We start from the raw sequence: 8767 nt of genomic DNA on the forward strand, positions 1-8767 counted from the left end.
TATGGGTCCTACTTCTGTTAGTGTGACATTGTGAGCAGAGTCTACAGACCAGAAAGAGAAAATACGTAACGACTTTAGAGAATGAGAAACTTCAATTATCTTAGACATGAACTAGAGCTAGCTTTCACTCTGCCAATAGCAGGAGCAGCTCACAAGTTCTTAACTTATCTCAATGATAATTTCATCCTTTAAATGTTGTATTATCCATCCAAATGCCTGCAGACTTTCCTCTAGTCTTTCTACTTGTTCATGGGTACTGCTGTAATCCTTACACTATCCTTTTGCTAATTTCCCACTCCCATGACACAATTTCCCCCACCTCCTTTTCTAGTCATCTAGGTCCTTGGTAATGTATTTGATGCCATTCCATTAGCCACCGTGGCTCACAGTAACAGGAGCCAATAGTAACTATGTACCTAGTGGAATAGCATCTGCCAGAGATAAGGAGTCAAGTGGAAGTCAATGGGGAGCAGACCTAGGGGGAGTATCCTTATTATAAGCAGTCCTGCAGTGCCAGAGGCATGAGTCCCTCCATGCATGTACATTGACCACATGGGTTTTCTATATGTGAACTCCACATGTGCTCTTTAGTCATGTGTTTATCTCTCCATTAATCTATCCTACAGGTGTCTGTTCTTCCTGGTGATGGTCAATGTATTTGTGGGAGGGTGTGACCCAAGGTTATGGGGAAAGCATTTTATTATCGCTTTCCAAACTCTGCTGTTTCATTAAATGCTTTTGCATTGAAATGATTGTGCCCTCTGGCTGATTATAAAAGGTAAACATATTGGTGGGAGGTTTTGAGCAGACATGGACTCAAATGGTACCTTGAACCTGGAGTAGCTTCATTTGGGGGACCCACTCTGTGAGTGGAGGTATTTCTATGCTACCTATATATGCATGTATATATGAACATACACACACACATATACATGCATATGTATATATGCATGTGTATATATATATATATATAATATATATATATATATATATATATATATATATGGTGGTATATGCCATGTGGGTATGTGATAACAATAATAATAAGAGCTAGCATTTATGTAGCACTTTAAGGTTTGTAAAGAACTTTACAAATATTATATCATTTTATCCTCACAACCACTCTAGAAGGTAGGTGATATTATCGCCATTTTACAGATGTAGAAACCGAAGCAGAGTAAGTGATTTACCCAGGGTCACACAGCTAATTTGTGTTTGAGGCCAGATTTAAACTCAAATCTTCCTGACTTCAGGTTTAGTGCTCTATCCACTGTGCTACCTAAATGATTTTCTTTTTTTTTTTATGGGTTTTTTTTTTTTGGTCTAGGCAATGGGGTTAAGTGACTTGCCCTGGGTCACACAGCTAGTAAGTGTTATGTGTCTGAGGCCAAATTTGAACTCAGGTCCTCCTGAATCCAGGGCCGGTGCTCTATCTACTGCACCACCTAGCTGCCCCCCTAAATGACTTTCAACTGCATGTTGCAATATGGGCAATGTGTACTTTTCGTCTACTTTATGGATGATTACGCCAAATTCTTTCCTCTAAGATTAAGAGAATAATCTACATGTGCATCAAAGGCATCATTAATGAAAGATCAAGTCAATAACCATTTATTTAGCACCTAATGTGTGCAAGGAACTGTGCTAAGCACGGGGAATGCAAATACAAGCCTAAAGAAAGATAGCTGCTGCCTTCAAGGGGCTTACATCCTAATGGGGGAAAGTAACACCTAGAAGGAAGCTGAAAATCAGGGAGGGAGGAAAGAAGAAGGTACTCAGTCAGGGCCATGATGGAGAAAATCTGGAGAGTCAAGAGTGCAGCCTGGAGAGCAAGGAAGATAAGGTTGGTCTATGGTCCTCCTTAAAATGAAGATCCTAGGAGAAATCATGCAATCAAAGAAAGAGGCTGGAGGGTTGAAGGGCATTTTCAGTGTTTGAAGTCCAGGGGAAGTGTGAGTTTCTAGGGTGAAGAAATTTCTGTGGAATAGTAGAGAAAGTCTGGAGAGTTAGGAGTGCAACTTGGAGAGGAATGAAAGAATGGGAAGGGAAAAAGCAGATTTTCACTAATCGTATTCTATAGACCATATCTTTATAGTCATTCAAATGAGTGAAAAGTGTAGAGGACACAAGATCCTGCCATGTTTTGTTTGTTGACTATAAAACATTATTTTATTCAGTGAAGTCTCCCCTCCTGTCTTAAAGTCTCCCCTCCAACAAAATGTTTCATACGCATGTCAAAACTACATCAGATGCCTTGAAAGATATAATGACAGAGACATAAAAAGGGAGTTATAGGCTTACCAATGGTAAGCCATAGTCGTGGAGGGATACAGAGTTCAAATAACAAATCATCTAACCTCTCTGAGTTTCAGTTTACTCATCTGTAAAATGGGGAAGTATGAGGCTTTTATGAGATTTTATATATATATATATATATATATATATATATGTGTGTGTGTGTGTATATATACATATCCCATATTATATAATGTATGCATTAAATTATATATAATAGATATACTATATACCTATATCTACCTGTAGATAGATGCAGCTAGGTGGCACAGTGGATAGGCCTGGAGCCAGGAAGAGTCATCTTCTTGAGTTCAAATCCAGCCTCAGATACTTACTAGCTGTATAACCCTGGGCAAGTCACTTAATCCCGTTTATTTCAGTTCTTCATCTGTAAAATGAGCTGGAGAAGGAAATGGCAAACTACTCCAGCCCAAGTGGAGTCACAAAGAGTCAATCACAACCAAAACAACTAAATAACAAATATGTGTGTGTGTATCATGTCACATACCACAACTTGCTCAACGATTCTCCAATTTGAGGGCCATCCCTTCAATTCCTGATTCTTTGCTACCACAAAAAGAGCTCCTATAAATATTTTTGTACATATAGGTCCTTTTCCCTTTTCTTTGATCTCTTTGAGAAACAGACCCAATAATGGTATTGCTGGGTCAGAGGGTGTGCACAGTTTTATAGCCCTTTAGGCATAGTTCCAAATTGTTCTCCAGAATAGTTGGGCCAGTTCACAACTCCACCAACAATGCATTAGTGTATCTATTTTTCTACATCCCTTTCAGCATTCATCATTTTCCTCTTCTATCATGTTAGCCAATTTGATAGGTATGAGGTGATACCTCAGAATTGTTTTAATTTGCATTTTTCTAATTAATACAATAGTGATTTTGGAGCACTTTTTCATGTGACTAAAGATGGCTTTGATTTCCTCTTCTGAAAACTGCCTATTCATAACCTTTGACTATTTATCAACTTGAATGGCTATTTTTTTTTTTTACAAATTTGGCTCAGTTCCCTATATATTTGAGAAATGAAGCCTTTATCAAAGAGACTTGCTATAAAAATTTTCCCAGTTTCCTATACAGCTTGATTTTTAAAACATATTTCAAAGTTAACATAGTAGTTCTAAAGTGGCCCTGTTTCCTTTTCCCCTTCTGAACTTCCTTCTGCTCTCTTCTGTGTATTTTTAAATGGTTCATTGACACTTTTCCTTTCTTTTTGTTTTTAGTATCAGTATTATTACTCCCTCTGCCCTCACCTACCCCCAACCCCACACCCCAGGCAAAACATAAAAACCCTCCCTTGTAATAAATGAGTATAATTACTCCAAACAAATCCATACAATGGCTGTGTCTGAGAATATATGTCTCATTCTATGCCTCTAGTTTATCCCTTCTCTGCCAATTGGTGAAAAAGAGGGAAGGAAGAATATATGGGTGATGTAGCATTCATGGCACAGAGATGTCCAGAAAGAGGAGTGGTGGGTCAGGATCAAGGCAAGCTAGGAGGAATACTCACCAATCAGAAGCCCAGGGACATAGGAACACACTCCTTCCAGCCTCTGCCTCATAGCATCCCTCCCCTCCTTCAAGACACAACTCAACCACTACCTTCTACCTGAAGCCTTTCCTGATTCTCACAAACGCTAGTGCCCACCATCCGCAACGACCTGTTACTCATTTTGAATATACTTTTACGCATACACACACACACACACACACACACACACACACACACACCCCTCCCCCATAGAATATGACCTCCATGAGAATAGCAATCACTTCATTCTTTGTCTTTCTATCCCCAGTACCTAGCATGGTTCGTGGCATGTAGTAGGTGCTTAATAAATGATTATTGATTGAACTGTAGGACTCAGTTGTTCTGGCACCAGCTTCAGGAGAAGCCAGCAGCCACAAAAGCAGAAAAGCTCCTGACTTTACTCCAGAGCTCCCCCATGTGGTTGGACAAGAAAATACAGGTACTGCAACTCCTAATTTACCTGCAAAACCTTGCTGGCTTAAATCTTCCCACTTGAGCCTCCAGCTTCCCAAGCCTCTGGTATCTAGCATTCTTCCCAAACAGGTTTCTGACCTGGTTCAGTGTTATCTCTCTGGATGCTACCTCCCTTCCGTAACAGGAGTTTTCTTGAGATTCTGTAGTTGTATAGCACTGAGCTAACATGAACCAATTAAACAAATTGTAGTACAGAAAATGGAAAATGTACAAAAGGAAAATAACTGACATTTTATGATATTTTTAGGATTGAGATGTTCCATATGTACTATTGTCATTTATTTTGGGGGGGGACTTTTTTGGTGGGTGGGGAGAAAAAAGTCTAAATTTGTGATTTTGTCCTTATATTCTTAGAGAGCTGCCTGAGGCACTGAGAAGTTAAATTACATGCCTTGATACACACAGCCAACAAGAGTCAGAGGCAAGACTTGAACCCAGGTCTTCCAGTTGCTAGGGCCAGTACAACATGCTGCCTGTTTATCAACATTTCTTAGAGAGATTCAATATCTATCTATCTATACCTGTATTATGTATACACACATATATGAGTATATATAAAAGCATATTCTATACATATATACGTATATGTTTTTATACACACACGTATGTATAAAGTGAGCCTATAGAAAGCTTAATGTGATCTTTATTATGCCAAGTTACTCCTAGAGCATTTATAGATGAAACTGACAGGCAGGAAATGGGACAGATTCAGCAGTATTTCTAGGGTGATCAATTCCCGTTGTCACTGGCAGCATAACCACCATTTTGGGATGATGACTTTTCAGTGCTAATGTGCAGTAGAAGCAGATGTAGCACTCAAGACAAAGTTGGAAAAAATAGATGAACTTAACCAAATATATGCAGAGGAAATCCGTGTGGAATCACACAATCTTAAAGGTAGATTGTTAAGGGGAATTATAATAATAATAAATGACATTTTATGATACTTACAGGGTTGAAGTGTTCTGTGTGCACATCATCTCATTTGAGTGTCACAAGAACCCTGTGAAATAAATACAACTAGCATGATTATTAATATTTTACAGATATGAAAACTGAGGTTCCGAGAGGTCAGTTTGCCGACTTGTTAAGTGTTGGAGATGGCACTTAAATCCAGGCATCTCTTGTCTCTAGGTTTAGTGAAGAATGAATGGGATGGCACCCAGATGGAGTGGGAAACTGACGCAACCACTAATTAGGCAGCAAAGTTCCTAGATAAGGAGTCTCTAGGGATGAAAGGATTAGACCATTAAGCCACGATCATCTGGGCCAGAACATTCACAAACATTATCAAAAATGATGGGAAAATTCTGAAGCTGCTAAATGAAAAATGAGGGCTTCACAGGGTTTACCAGCAGGTTAGTCATTTGTCTCTAAGAAGGCAGCATTTAATCCCATCAAAAATAAAGTGCAAGTGAAGCTTGGAGAAATACAGGATTCTTGGCTCAGTAAGAAGGCAAATGAAATTAAATTTTACTCTGTTAGTAACAATCCAAAGTGCTTTTATGATACCCCAAAGGGTATTATGATGCCCTGTTTGCTCAGTTTCCTCATCTATAAAATGAACTGGAAAAGGAAATGGCAAACCACTCCAGTATCTTTGCCAAGAAAGCCCCAAATGGGCTCATAAAGAGTTGGACATGACTGAAAAACAACTCAACAATAACAACAACAAAGAAGTGATTAAATGATGTAGTGATATATTTGTGTGTCTGCCACAGTTAAGGAATTGTTATTTCACTGGATTTGGAATCAGGAAGACTCATCTTCCTGAGTTCAAATCTGGCCTCAGATACTTACTAGCTGTGTGACCCTGGGCAACTCACTTAACCCTGTTTGCCTCAGTTCCTCTTCTGTAAAATGAGCTGGAGAAGGAAATGGCAAACCACTCCAGTATCTCTACTAAGAAAACCCCAAATGGGGTTATAGAGAGCTGGACGTGACTGAACAACAACAACAACACAAGAAGGCTATTTATGGGCCAAAGTCCTATGGTACATCTCAGCTACCCAGCACTGATGGAGCCACATTGATTAGTGATAAACACATGATACTGGAGAGACAGGCTGAACACTTCCATCGCATTCTCAATAAACCGCCATCAACCAATGCAGAAGCCACTGATCACTTACCTCAGGTTGAGGTCAATCCCTCTCTAGCCAAACTTCCAAGTGAAGAAGAGGTTTTGAATGCCATTAGGCTCCTCTCGTGTGGCAAGCTGTTTGGTACCGATTCTATTCCAGCTGAGATTTACAAGGCAAGGGGTCCACTGCTCATACAAAAGCTGACTGAAATCTTCCAGGTTATATGGCAAGAAGGGGTTATCCCTCAGGAGTTCAAGGATGCTTCCATTTGTGAAGAAAAAGAAATGCGTTATCCAGTGGCAATTACAGGGGATAGTCTCTCTCTTAGTCATTGCCAGCAAGATTCTTGCCTGAGTCCCCCTTAATAGGCTGACCTTCACTTGGAAAGTGGCCATCTACCCAAGGGCCAGTGTGGTTTCAGAAAGGGGTGGGGAACAGTCAGTATGGTGTTTATTGCCTTACACCTCTAGGAGAACTGCCAGGAGCAGAGCAGAGGCATGGACACATTTGTGAATCTGACCAAGGCCTTTGATGCCATCAGCGATCACGGCAAAATTTGGTCACCCAAAGAAGTTCATCAGTATTGATGAACATGGAACATGGAAGTTCCAGTTCCATGATGGCATGCTTGCACGGCTTCTGGATAGTGAATGATGCTCTCGTGCTTTCCTAGTCGCCGATGGGGTAAAGCAGGGCTGCGTTCTTGTTCTCATATTGCCTCAGTCTCCCTGTGCTGACATGAGCTGGACAAACGACTCATTGCAACTTTTTTTCTAGGATTTCCAGTTCAGGACTCCCTCTGGTCAATATTCTAGATCTATTTGGAGGTGTAGTAAGGCAGGAGGGGAGGCTCAGCTGTGATTCTTCCTGTTACTTGGCCATCTTATCTCCATTCAATTAATTTGAATTAAAAATAAGATTACCTTATGCTCCTTAATTTTCTATTTCATATTACCTCTACTTCTGTCATTTCTCATTTTCTTAGAAAAATTATGAAACTAGTGGCTGACCAAGCTCTGGGTTTACATGGGCCAGGTTCAAACACCCTAAATCAAATACCTTTGGGTTACTTTGCTCCCAGCCAGAGTTCCCTCTATGATATCTTAATATAGCTCACATGTAGATCTCCACAGATGTGAATAAAAGAATTCCTTGAACGGTATATAAGAATGCAAAGTAACAAACACATATTAGATACAGGGTGGCCTTAATTCCATTCCAAAAAAATGCTGAAAATACATAAAAGATTTACAGCATCCCATTAATAATCGATACAATTCTCCCTTTCCAAGGAGTCCCATGTTTCCCCAGGAGTCTACAGTCCTACAGAAGAAAACACCACCCTCTGGTTTGGGTTACTCTCAGAATGAAATCAAACTTGAGATTGTTAGTAGGACAATCTCCCTGGAAGGACTTTCCAAATAATTCTTTCACCCCAGAGACACAGGCATCCAGGCTTTTGACACCATGGTAAGGGCTTGGATACCCCATAGAAGGAAAATGAAACTGGGCTTGCTAGAAAGTCAAACCCTTTCCCCATGAGTTTTGAACTATATGATGCAACTCGTGGTAATAGCAGAAGGCAAATCCAGGTTTTTTGCTCTTCCATATAGTGACTTTAGTCCCTTACTGCCTCGCCCCTTAGCTCTGGGGGCCTTATCTATAATCTTCTTCTGTCTCCAAGAAGCTGTTTCTGTTGAGGAACAGCCTTTTCCTTCTAAAATATGAGGTCCCATATTCTTGAATTTGGTTTTAGTAAAGTCATACTAAAGCTAGTGGTTCCCAAGAAATCTCTCTTCTTCTGCTAGAAGGCTAGATTCCAGTATCGTACTGACCGGAACCCTGGAGTATAATTCATTATCTTCCCCGACAAACCTTCCCTTCTTCCAAATTTTTTTGTTAGTGTTGTGAGCGCTACCAGCCTCCCATTCACTCATGATCTCAACTTCAGCATCATCCGTGACTCTTCTTTTGCATTCATTCCATATAATCATTCTGTTGCTCTTTTCATGTCTATCTTTAAAATATTTCCAGTCTATGTCCCCTTCTCTCCACTCACACAACCACCAACCCCTCTGGTACAAGCTCTCATTACGTCACTCTGAGACTCTTGCAGTGGCCAACTGATGGGTCTACCTGCCTCAGGTTTCTATCTACTCCAGTCCATCCTTCACTCAGATGCCAAAGTGATCTTCCAAAAGCAAAGGTCTGACCATGTCGCTCCATACAATAAATGCTGATGGCTCCTTATTGCTTCTATGATCAATTGTAAAATCTTCTGTTTAGCATTTAAAGGTCTTTACCACCTGGTCCCTTCCTACCTTTCCAGTCTTCCTATACTTGATTCCTCTTTAATGACCCAG

This window comes from Phascolarctos cinereus, unplaced genomic scaffold, assembly GCF_003287225.1.
Source record: "Phascolarctos cinereus isolate Bilbo 61053 unplaced genomic scaffold, phaCin_HiC Scaffold_726;HRSCAF=1367, whole genome shotgun sequence".
NCBI lineage: Eukaryota > Metazoa > Chordata > Mammalia > Diprotodontia > Phascolarctidae > Phascolarctos > Phascolarctos cinereus.